Source organism: Carassius gibelio, chromosome B9, assembly GCF_023724105.1.
Source record: "Carassius gibelio isolate Cgi1373 ecotype wild population from Czech Republic chromosome B9, carGib1.2-hapl.c, whole genome shotgun sequence".
In the NCBI taxonomy this organism is placed as follows: Eukaryota; Metazoa; Chordata; class Actinopteri; order Cypriniformes; family Cyprinidae; genus Carassius; species Carassius gibelio.
In genome coordinates, this window is record NC_068404.1 from 17,953,526 (window position 1) to 17,967,011 (window position 13,486).

A 13,486-nucleotide genomic window follows, 5' to 3' on the forward strand; every position below is an offset into this window, starting at 1 on the left:
CTGAAACCACTTAATACAGACACAAAATGTTTCACAGTACTTCTTTGTACAGTATGTTAAATGTCTACAGATAATTAATGTAGGATAATAAACTCAAATTTTGATATGTTTTCAATTTGGGATAAATATTACAGTACATCAAATTTTTGCTCTTAATTGCCAAAAAGAAAACTTGAAGGCTTAGGCTTTAAATTTAAGACTGTATTACAGTTACATTTATATTATAAATTATTTACTTAAATGTATTTAATTAAAAAAATGTTTAAATTCTTTCCTGTTTTAACTTTTTTTTAATTGTCAGATTCAAACTTATATAAAGTAGGGCACTTTTTGTGAGGAAATATACCTACTCTCTTCTCTCTCCCTCCGTCTCCCCATCTCTCTCTCTTTTTCTCTCTTCCCCTTTAAATGGGGAGGTACTCTAGCGTTTCTCCGCTGCCTGGGCTCAGAGACATGTCGGAAACCTCCCACGAGGGGCCCCGTGTAATTCGATGCATGCTGTTAAAGCTTAGAGTATATTGTCTTCTCTTGCTTATGAAGCCTCCACCCACCGGCCCACCCTACATTTAGCGGATCATGTGACCGTGGTAAGTCATTTGCAAGTACAACAGTTCTCTGTGAGCTCCCATTCATTTCCTGAGAACTGCCCTGAGCAGCTGAGAGGAGCTGAGAGGGGAGGGAGTCACACACACAGACACACACATATACACACAAACAGAGAGACAGACAGAGAGGACTGTATAAGGAAGACAGTTTCTGTCGCTCTTCAGCTCCTGGTCAGGTCTGTGTATTTTTTATTCTTTCTTATTTCCTCACTGTTCTTTTTCATTTTCTTCTTTGAATGCCTCTGTCTTGCTTGTTTGTCTCTGCTCTGCGCATCTTGTTCAGCTGTCACTGTATCTTACGCAAAATGACAAGTCTGATGCTGTCCAGCCTTCTATAACAATTGCACAATGCAGGTGGCTAAAGATATGAAATAAAAGCATGATGGCATAGTTTTTTTTTCTTCAGTTTTTAATCTAAATTAAGTGCTATACACAATAGAATCTTCCATAAAGTGGTTAGAAGTGTCTCAACAGAGTTCACAAAGTATGTGTAGGATTGTTTAGTAAGATTTAGTTTTTTAAAGAGGCAAAATGTTTGTTTTTTCCTGGGTTAAATATTGACACAATCTGAGAAAAGTGTGTGCGAGGGAAGGGAGTAAGAGGTCTCTAAGCAGCCACTGTTCCACTCTCGAAAAAGTTTGATCCCCCTCGTTTGGCATGCATGCATGAGCGTAAGTGAGTGCGAGCGTGTATGCATGCGTTTGCCGATGGCACGTGCATCTCAGAAGCGATGACAGGCTTCCCAGTGAGTGGAGTAACTGTGGTGACAAACTGGGGTAGGAATCAGAGACTCAAGTGGCGGAGGAAGGACAACGAGGGGGCGGGAGACAAGCGTTTGTATGTGTGCGCGGGGGTGTTGCATGGGTGGTGTCGTGGATGTCATCTGCTCCTCAAGGAACAGTCATTGGTATTGATGGCTGGCTGTCAGTGACGGGCTCCTGGCTTGGTGCACCTTGTCTGTGGGCTGGCCCGTGGCTGTTCTTTTCAATTACGGCAGACCTGGCTGCAACTGACAGCTAAGGCATTTGTTCGCAGAGAGAGGGTGGTGTGGAGGTCGATGTGCATTTGTGTGTGTGTGTGTGTGTGTGTGATTGTGGGTTGAGGTAGGATACCCAATGTGTGTGTGTATGTGTGTGTGTGTGTACTCTGATATGGTAACTGTGTTCTGATGTGTGTGACTCTACACAGTGCAAATGTTGGTCACTTAGCCTTAAACTGTGAGGCAGGCACTGTTACTCAAGGCTATTCTGCCAGAGATGAGGTTATTTAATGCTCTTAATGCAGTTTAGACCCTTGTTAAAGTGAGTGTATGTGTTGTCCAAAACACTAGTAAATGATACTATTGCTACTGATACTGTAGGTCATGGTGACCACAATTGGCATTTAGTGGTGCTCGGTATAGGCAACAGTTCCTGTTATTATTCCTCATTTTTATGGTTGGGCATTTGAGTGATGCCTCAAATTGAGTGGCTTGTTCGGCAGAGTTGTACTCTGTAGAAGTGATCAGATTTACGATTTTCACCTGGCGGACTAAAAAACGGGTGGAAAAAAAGCCCTTAAATTCACACTGAATAGAGGCTCTTTGATGGAGTGTGTCTTTGAGGTGGTCTCTCGTGTTGGGTCAGTAAGTAACCACCTAGCAACCACTTAGAACACCTTAGCAACTGCATAGCAACATGCTACAAGCCAGTCAGAACATCCTTAGCAACCACGACCAAAGCCCTGGCAACCACCCAGAACACCCTAGCATTGTGGCGGAGAGTTTTGCACAGACAGGCAGAACCTACATTTTCATAATGCAATTAGTTGGATCAGTTTTAGCATGTTCAAATTTAATTGATTTTAATTTTATATTTAGATAGAAATCTCTTTTGAATGCATTTAATCGATTTTTTTATCAAATCCATGTTGTTGTTGTTGTTTTAAATAAATTAATACTTTTCTTGAATTGATCAAAAGGCAGAAAGGCATTTATAATATCACAAAAGATTTATAAGTGTTCGTTTAAAATGTACCATATTGAAAAATAAATATGCTATAATATATATGAAATTAATTTATTTCATGCTAAATATACTACAAAATTAATTTACATATTTATAATAATTACCCTGCAATTGTACTTTAGGCATAATAAACTGGAATAGCCTACTTAAAGTCTGCTAGAACAACTAATTTTGTGCTTAATGCACTTTAATTGTGTGGAAATAATGTTGAAGTCCAACTGAAGATGTGCTGAAGTCCAACTGAAGATGTGCTGAAGTATACTTGATTGTGCTAAAGTGTAACTTTTACAAGTATACTTCAGATACTGTGCATTTAAAGACAGATATTATTAAATAAATATTTGTTTTCAACATTGATAATAAAAATGAATGTTTTTGAGCACCAAATCAGAATATTACAATGATTTCCGAAGGATCATGTGACACTAAAGGCTGGAGTAATGGCTGCTGAAAATCCAGCTTTGCCATCACAGGAATTAATTACATTTTAAAATATATTAAAATATATTTCACAATATGACTCTGAGTTTTTGATCATAGAAATGCAGACTTGGCCAGCATAAGAAACTTAATTCAAAAACATTGACATTTTACCAACCCCAAACTTTTGAATGTTGCATACCTCCTGTATTTAAAAGGATGTTAGAGACACACTGATAAAAATCCAACATTTCATTTGATTCATCGACTTCGTGAAGTATATTTGTTTGATTCTGTGGCCCCTATCAGAAGAGTATTGGAGGATTTTATCTGTGGTTCCCAGATAGCAATCAGCCAGATAGAGGGCTCAATAATGGGACCCAATAATCACAGTAGAGCGTATCTGCTTTTCACTTCTGCTTTACGTGTCCTGCTGGCCATGTGGATGGGGAATTAAAGGTTAGCCTCTTTCTGCTTGGAGGAGCTTCACACAGGTGGGCTGGGGATAGAATTATTGATGGGACTCGCCTGAGACTGGACACCTTGCTGAAGGGATTATCTGGAAAACCCTCAAAAGATACCCCCAGAGCTTCAGCCCAGGAAGTGGGTTGGATTCAGTCCCAAACCGGCCTCATCTGTCCCAGGCTCAACCCAGGAGACCCAGGAATGCCCCTGTGGTCTACATAGCTGTCGGCTCCAGCTGATCAAATGCTCAGCTTTGCCCTCAATCCCACTTTAGCTAAAACAGCTAAAGAGTGGAGCACAGCACATTCGGAGCGTGGACATGTTGAGATAATGTTGGGTCTGTCACTGGTCCTGTCTGGCGGCACAGAGGGCGTGTCGTTTTAATTCTACCCTTCACTGCACTGACGGATCCAGGTGTGTGTTCTGTACAGCCAGACTAAACTGAACGATTTCTGTGGTGCTTGGTATGAAAAATAATTTGTCATTCCTTTTTGTATCATGACATAAAAAATGTATGTGCGCTGAGCCTGGCTTCATGCATATCAGTGAGTAAACTGAAGCATGTGACAGAGACCGAGTGTGTCCTTCAATTGAATAATGACTCACAAATGTTTGCAAACTCAGAAAGGAATGTTTTGATTGATTGGTCATACAGGAGGTATATGGATGCCACTACTGAGTATGCTCACTTGCTTTCCATCTAATGTATGCTGTATAAAAGGACCGTCTGGTATTACAAGTTTTATTTTATTTTATTGTATTTTATTTTACACCATAAGAATGGTGTCCAGACAGACCATACAATATTCCTGTCTATTTAAAAGATTGAGTTCTTTTTTAAATTTGATATACAGTATGTTATTAAAAAGGGGGTCTATTTGTGATTATTATGATCATGCATTTCTTTATAATTTCTTTTTGTCATTAGTCATGTTCTGTTTGATGTTTGCTCTAAAAAAGGGTACAGTTTAAGATTGTCTTTAGTATTTATTTATTTATTTAACAATTTCAGACCATTTCCATTTGATTTTTCTAAGAAAATATATTTTTTTTTCTTCTGAGAAACAACAAACAGAAAATGGCCTTAAATTGTTCCATAAATAAATAATATAAAAAATAAATAAACAAAAAGGATGTAAATATTTAATATTTTTTTATTTACATAATTTAATTTATATAAATTTGCATGATTATACAATCTTCGTTTTGATATATGTTTCAAAGAAAAGGGACGATTTGATATTGTGATCACAAATTTATTCATTTATTTATTTATTTAACAATTTCCATTCTCTGTATGCTTCTAAGAAAAGGGACAATCTGAGATGATCCAGTCATTCTTCAACAATGTCTGTGAGTATAGCACCCATGCAAAAACTACCCAACAGAAGAGTAGGGGAAAGAAAGAATTATGGGTAACTATGTGGGTCTGATGATCTCTCTCTTCCTCCTCATTTCAACATTTTGCTAAGCTGACAAAATGTTCTAGTGCGTGTCCTCTGGTGTGTTCAACCCTTGACCCTGGTGTCCAGCCCTGGTGTGTTTACTGAAGCTGTGTGTGGTGAGGGGGGGAGGATGATTGTTGAACACTCTGACACAGAAAGCAAGACGTGGAATTCTGCATCTGCTTCAAGTACACAAATGATTCACGACAACTGTCACTATCCAGTGTCAGTAACTCTGGATCACACTTTTTATTTCGGTCATGTGTAATATTCAGAACAGTCTTTATATCAATATCTGTAGTGATGTATTTCATTTTTAGTAATTAGACATGTTATGGCTCTGCCTGACAATAAGAGAAATCAAAGACGACCAGACCTGCGCCGTACTCTATCTATATACTGTTCTCTGCCTGTCGTCATGACAACACGGTTAGCGCACCTAGCTGCCGTCCCTTAACCTGAGATGACTTTTGGGAACTTAATGGAAAAAATAGATTCAGTATAATCCCTCAAAGAATAACAATGCATTAAGGATTTGCTCTGACTATTGTTTATTTTAATTGGTCAGTCAGGGGACTCTGAAACCATCGGTAGGATGTTCTGAGATATGCATGAACTTTGTTAGCAGTTGTCATGCAAACAACATATGGAGTCAGTTACGATCCAAAAGCAAAGCACAGCATGAATGGTTCAGCTTTGAGAGACTCACACTCAAGTCCATGTCATGGTATAACTTCCCTCAGGCGACTTGCTTGAACACATACCTGGCGACTAATGCTGGATATTAGCAGAAAACTTGGAAAAGTAAACTGAAGAACAGATGCTGCACGTGAAGCATGAACATAAACCCAGCTGCTTATTCTATTAGATGAGGCTATGGGTGCCAGAATGGGATTTTATTTGATTTGATTTCTTATTTTATATTTTTATATATGTAAGAAAATATAGACTCTGAGATTACCATGAGTATTTCTAACTTTCTTTATTTAGATAACTTATTTTGGCCATTTTTCTTTTATATAAACTCAAAGAAATGTACAATCTGAGACTAATTCTATCTATCTATCAATCTATCTATTAGGGCTGTTTCGAATGCCATTTTCTGAGCTTCGAAGCTTAGGTGGCAATCAATATCGAATATTCGAAGCTTCGGTGGGTGGGGCTAAATATATAATAATAGTGTCGGTTTGCATTTGTGTCATCTTTCACGACTTCAGGTTTCTCTCTTCGGCATCGTAAATGTGTTGCGGCAGACCCAGTGGAGTGCAGTGTTGCATTTGGTGCAATATGATCAGGTGGCACACATTCTTTAAATATTAATAAACATTTAATAATCTTTTAATTAGAACAGTTTCCGGTACGCATTACACGGCCAGGTTTATGCTCCCAAAACGGACCGTGCACAAGTGATACAAAACACAAGGTCTGTTGAGAGCAAGAACTTTAATAAGGTATTAATAACGAACATTTCTTTAAAACAAATGAATCCCCAAACAGAAATTAAATTAGTAACACACAGTGATTTCAACGAAGTGTAATAAATAAAGAACACGGTAGCATGCTTATAAACAGTTGAATAAGAATAAATGAATTGTTTTTAAAATGACACAAAATTTAATATCTATTACAATTAGTTTTATTCTATATAAGGGATTTATTCTGACTTTTTGTTAATTTAAATCTTTAAAATGCGCAATGCTTTTATTGAAAGCATGTTGCAATTAGCCTATTTATCATAGCAAATTAAGCGCATAAAAGAAGTTTTTTTTTTTTTTTTTTCGCGTGCTACTTACAGAACTCAGGTGATTTTTCAAACTTGTGGTGCTGTTGTGGTAGGCCAGTTTCAAATCGCATATTTAACACACTGCGTTTTTCTTGTCATCCTCACTTAATTTAAAGTGCTCCCAAACAGCTGAGGTCTTGGGCATTTTGTACCTATTCAGTATGAGATTAAATAAATCACTACGTTCACCAACGGGCGGTTCAAGCATGAGTGAGAATGAATCCGCGACGGAAGTCACGTGTAAAAAAAAAAAAAAAAGAATATTCGAATCTCAAAACTGAAAATCGAATCTATCTATCTATCTATCTATCTATCTATCTATCTATCTATCTATCTATCTATCTATCTATCTATCTATCTATCTATCTATCTATCTATCTATCTATCTATCTATCTATCTATCACAACCAATTTTAGGCCATTTTACACTTTACATTTTTCTTACATTATTAATATTCTATTCTATTCTATTCTATTCTATTCTATTCTATTCTATTATCTGTTTATGCTCACACCCCTAATACCTGGCCCCTAAATCCGGATATTAGCAAAAAAAAAAAAAAAAAAAACACCTGGAAAGGCAAATTGAAAAGCAGATGCTGCATATGAAGCATGAACATAAACCCAGCTGCTTATTCAATTAAGTGGGGATATGGGTGCCGGAATGGGTCAAATTTCAGGTTAAAAATACCCTCACAATGTTCAAGTGAGTTGAACTTTGAATTTTTGCTCTGAAGTTGCCGTTTTACTCAATGTGGCAAGAGTGCTGGTTATAGATTTGCAGAGAAAAACAGAACGTGCGAGATGAGTGCGTGCCTCGCTTGGTGTGTGTGTGTGTGTTTGTGTGTGTTGTGATAGTGTGTGTTCTTGTTTGGCATAAATGCCATTGCTTAATCAGAGAGCATGTGTAGGAGGTACTACAAGAGGATGTGAGCTATGTAAATATGCACGTCCTGAAATTGTGAATCTGGGTTTTACGCAAGTGAGATTTCTGTGTAGCTCCATCCTGTTCATATCGAACTTACTCAAATTCTGTAGTTGTTTAGTTGCAAAGTATAAGGTAGTAAGTTAGTGATCTGAATGTGTTTGTTTATGTGTGTAGGGGGAGGGGGAGGGGGCCGGAGCGCAAGGCATTGAAAAGAACCTCTTCACCATTAAGGCTGGAGGATGCAGCCGTCCCCCCAAGACATGAGGAGTGGGTTATTGTACTGATCATAATGCGCTCCACCACCTCCACCCACAGACCTCCAGCCCTCCTCCCATCCACCTCCGCAAACACACTTAACAGACTCACTACATTGTATAACCCACGCTGCTAAACATAGTACGACTGCTCTTATTTCCACGTGATGTTCACCGACCAGTAGAATGACTATGAATGAAAGCCCCTTCGCCGATCTCCTTATGGCGATGATGGCGGTTGTGTAACAGCGAGTGATATTTAAGAGCTCCATTGAATTGCTATTATTTACAGAAAATCACTAGTCCTGTTACGACAGCAGGTGGTATAACAAGACTCCTAAGCTAACCAGTGTTGTTATGCAGTTACAAAGGCTATTCGCTTCGTAAGATGCTTTGGGTGGTTGTTTACTGGGTTCAGCACAAGCTTAGAAACAAACATAATAGCACATACGACTAATTGTCAAATTTAGCTGCATGAGCGATATTGGCTGGTCAAACACACCACTCAACTAAACGTATAAGCTTAATTTTTATCATACTAATTAAAAATACATTGTCAGTTAAAAACTTGTGGTCATTAAGATTTTTATTTAAGAAAATGAATAGACTCTTAACCCTCTGAGGTATAAGGGTATTTTTGAGGCCTGGAGAAGTTTTTTTTCTGATATTTGTGCTTTTTTCAGTTTCTTATACACATCTAAATGGCTAAAGTCTAATCTCAATGTAATCAGCACAAACTGGGCTATAATAATATGTAAGTAGCATGTATGTACATGATTGTATTTTTGAGAAAAAAAAAATATGCATGGTTAGGGCAAACTAAAAATGTTAAATCACTTCAATAAGGCCATAAAACACATACAGAACATTGGTTCCCGGGACTTTTGAGAACTGGAGCTTGTAGCCTAGAATTTTTCTTTCTAAATTATGTGAAAATCATCTTGTTTACTCACTCACAGAAAACAATATATTGATTTAAATTTTCTGAGACGCTTTTTGTTGGTAAAAGTCATATGCAAGTAGTCGTCAACTATGATGAATATCACTGTGATTTAGACCTGAGAAGACAAAGGCCTGCATAATGAGCTGCATAATGAGCTGCATAATGAGCTGCATAATGAGCCGTTCAGTCAGGTGTGTGACTGAGAGGGAGGAGTTACAAGAAAGAATGTGAAGATAAAATAAATGTATATAATTTTATGTTTGTAGTTTATTTAGAATATATTTTTATTATCCCACAACATAATTTAATATTCACTTGCGAGTGTAGTTAAACAGTTTATTAGGAACAATCAAAGCTGACTTTCAAAGCTGAATAAAGGCACTTAAAAGGTTCTTCACAGCGATTCTAAAGAAAACAAGAACATCTTGTGAAACAGAAAGGTCATTCAGATGTTAAAGGTTCTTTAAGGAACCATTTAGGCAAAAAGGTTCTTATGGCTTCGGGAAGCACCTTTATTTTTAAGAGTGTACTTTTGTTTAGAACGAATACATTCAATTGGTCAAAATTGACAGTAAAGACATGTATAATTTTACAAAAGATTTGTATTTCAAATTAATGCCTTTTTTGAACTTTGTATTCTTCAAAGAATCCTGAAAAATATATAAAATATTCCACAAAATCCTGAGCAGCCCAAATGTTTTCAACATTGATGTTAAGAAAATCTCTGATTAATAGAAATAAAGAAAATTCATAAAGAAATTCAACTTCGTCAACCCATGAGTAAATTACATTTTGCTTATTACATTTGAAAACCTATTAAAATAGAAAATGGTAGTTTGAAATAAAATAATTTTAAACTGTAATAATATTCCACAGTAATACTTTTTTGACTGCACTGTGTTTTTTCACGTAAATGCAATCTCTTGACTTCTTTCAGAAACATTAAAAAAATCTTACCAACCTCAAACAACAGTAGTGTATATAATATGTATGTGCTTTTTATAAGGATTTACTTGAGTGAATCACACTTCACTGCTAAAGCATAAAGGTGAATATTTGCCCTAAGCATCTGACAGTTCACAGCTCGAGTGTGAAACAGTATTGTTGTTTGCTCATCCGTGTGTGATGTTTTCTTTGGATGGAACCTACCTTTCCAGCAAACAGAGGTACCCTGCGGTCCACAGCTGGTACGGACGCATATGGCCCTTGAAAGTTAGCTTTGGACACTTTTTAAATGGATTTACTTGAATGCTGTGGACAGCTGTGAGCACCTTCTTAGCAGGCGTAAGATTTGAAAGGTGGGGCATTATCCTCAACTGTCAATCACATCACAAGCAATTGTGGTTGGATGACAAACAGGATGTGCGTTACTAATCGTTTATGTTTGTTTATTAATTTTTACATTTAAATAATATCCAGGGAATTAAATGGCTTTTCCTATAAGCCAACAGAGCTTTTAAGAGTAATTGTTAAAGAGTAACACTTTGTATTCTTTTAGACAGTGGAGGGATTTTTGTACAGCAGTGACATTACTGACTGTCATTGGATAAATGTCAGTGACAAGACTGATTAGAATGGGCTGGGTTCATTAAAAGTGGATTAATGTCATGTGAATCAATGTGACATTACCACTACATGACTTATTAGTCACAATGACCTGTCACAATAAAAATACAGATGTTTAATTTTTCACTTCTGTGGTCACAGTTCAGCAGCACTCTAGGGGGACCAGGCGTCCTCGTTTTATTTGTGGACATACCCCGTTTTTGCTGTCCTGTCCAGGCTGTAGCAGCCCTCAGAAATATCCCTGTTTTTCTTTTTTTTTTACTTTATAAAAAAAACCACAATATATTTCCATAACCATATATTTAGTTTATATAAAGTTTTGCCTTTATAAATAAACTAAGGCTGTCTATAAATGCATTTAGACTGTCAGTCATACTGCTGTTCAAAAAGCTATAGATCTTGTAAACAAGAGGGCCAATAGATATGAACAATCATTTTGGGTTTGTAGCTTTAGATTGCATTATTATACATTGTGTTGTTTTGTATTTTAAAGTATAATAATAATTTTATGAAAACGTGCCTGCTGTTTTAACTATCTAGTATTATTTCATGAAACTATGACTTCTTGGGGACTATTTCTTTATTATGTCATTTAAGTTTACATCTTTATCTAATGTTTATTTTTTGTCTTATTTAACCTTTAATTACCAAAAATAATTATTAATAGCTTGTTTTAACAATACCACTACTAAACCAGAAAAGTCCCCAGTTTTCATTTTGGAAATCTGGTCGCTTTGCAGTACACCAACTGCAGACTTCAGACGTGACATGCTCTGAGAGGGAGAAAAGAGAGGGAGAGAGAGCGCTGTGAGGCATTGCTGGTCAGAGGCAGTTCATTAGCTTTCTTTTCTGAATTGGAGATGAGGTTGGATTTCCAGTTCTTGTGCACACTGAAGAATTGGAGGGAGAAAATATGAAATACTGTAGGAGCAGCACATTCACACATGCACAATCCATATTGATCCAGCACAGACCATCAGTCCTCCTCTCTCCAGCTAAATCCCTCTGCGGTGACCACTCCACCCATTCCATACCTCTCGGAGCAATTGAGGTTTTTGTGTCAGGTCTATTTTAAAGCACGGCCCCTGAGACCACTGCACTTTATCTAAAGGGGGAAGGGAAGAGGTGTGCTTGCAGTGGCTGCGGGGTCGCCCCTCTCTTGTGCAGCCAACCATTGCAGATAAGAAATGTGTAGGTAACAGCAGATTTCTATGTTTCGAACTTTAGGTCTGAAGAAATTATCTTTCGTTGTTTCTCTGAATTACAAACTTTGAATTAAGTAGATAAAAAATGTTTCCCACTATTTTATGTTTTATTGCATTTCATTGAAACTTAGCTACCAAAGAAAGGAAACTGAAATGAAAAAACTACAGTTGTTGCATAATGAGATCACTGTAAATATATATTGAATATTCGATATAGCATACCCAGCCCTATTTCAACTTTGTTGCTGTTAAAACAGTACAACACTTTGGTGAGACGGATATACAGTGTACGTATGTGTGTATACAGGGGTGATATGTTGGAAAATCATGAGAAATTTGTCGGAGGTCAGACAGATTTGGCAGAGGTACCAAAGCTCAGGAAACCAGACAGGTTTACGAGAAGCTGAAAAACCACGTGAATGAAAAAAAAAAAAAACCCACAATGTCTTTGCTTTAGCTGTAAAGACACCTGTTTGCTGAGTGTAAAGGCTGTCACTCTACATCTTGAAACTTCAAACAAAATAGTTTACTGATACTAAGCCCTTTAAAACTGTTTTCATAAACTTTGACACACATTTTTCAGCTGAAAAATGCTGATCAAGGACAGCTGATCAGGATACCAGTATTGTTCAGCTGTGTAGTTGATGTATGTTTTTCTTAGCTTGGATTCCACTGAACAAGGTTTTTCTCTTTTTTCCTTTTTTTTTGAAAAAAGCACGTGTCAAGAATGGACTCTGTCCCCTCTTTTCCTTAATTCCCTTTTTCACAACTCATGACCTTTCACCCCCATAACACTGACCAATCAGTAAACAAACCTGACTGATATACTTTATCTCATAATATTATGTCAAATGGGAAAGGATTTGAGAATAATAGTTGTGTTTTATGCAAATACTTGAAATCCTACGGGGCATTTTGATAGCAGATTTTTATTCTTTTTCTCAATACTAAACAAACCGACTGACAAAAATAACTTCTCTGGATGCATCATAAATGTCCAGCCGTTTACATGCGAATGGTGTGGACTGGGGCAGTGTCTCATGGGCTGAGTTGTCTTATCCTCAGTGGATCACTGACACAGGATCTCCCTCGTGCAGAAATAGCCAGAGCCCAAGGGCAATATACTGGACTATGGGCACTTCCGCCAGCCTGTGTTTTGGAAAGTCGGCCTGGTGTTTACAAGAGCCTCAGTGTTCTGTTAAAGGTCTCTCACTTCCTATCAGGTGTGTGAGGCCTAGTGATGGGGGTAATGGGGTAAAATTGATGTACAGTACAGTCTTTTGACAGCTGGCCCCAGCATTTGACTGTGCTGATGGGCTTTAGGGCTTCTTCTGGGTGAACTGGATTATGCTCTGTGCATCTCGATTGCATTGACATGGCTGTGAAATGAGCATTCGAGAGTAGTACGTTCCCTTGTGACCTCATTTTTTGGAGTTTATCTGGTCATGTCTTTCAGCACTTCTTCTGTTCATCTCCGAGTCAGAGTACATTTGTCACACTCAGAAAAATAAAGAGAGCTATAAGACAGCAAATCTGCTTGGTTGGGGGCCCGAGTGAATGACAGGCATTGTTGTGTGGCTGTTTTTAGCCAGAGGAAAATGGCAAAGTGGGCTCCCTGAGGTGAAGCGCTATCGTCTGGATGCGCAGGGAGGAGAACACACGCTCGCATTACTTATCCACAAACTCAGCTGGTACTGAAGCAGCACATCTCTCTAGAGCGCGAATCAAAAAAGGTCCTAAAAGCAGCCAAAGTCTTATAGGGCAGACTTGCCTGCCAAGGAAAATGTGCCTTATGAAATGGAAAGTCTGAAGTCATTTGCAGTATGCCAGAAAAAATTTACCAAGAAATACAGTCCACACTGAAGT

At 37.6% G+C, this 13,486-nt stretch overlaps 1 protein-coding gene across 3 annotated transcripts in view; it reads left to right on the top strand.

Moving 5' to 3' along the window:
- Positions 1-434: 434 nt before the first annotated feature.
- Positions 435-13,486, top strand: part of LOC127964754 (Krueppel-like factor 12) — a 49,326-nt gene continuing 36,274 nt past the window's right edge. Inside the window, exon 1 of one of the 3 annotated variants that reach the window (XM_052565073.1) lies at positions 435-587. The gene's annotated coding sequence lies outside the window, so the exon portion shown is untranslated. Of the gene's footprint in view, positions 588-618; positions 782-13,486 lie in introns of those variants that run through there. The other 2 variants (XM_052565072.1, XM_052565074.1) reach the window with 2 other exon arrangements.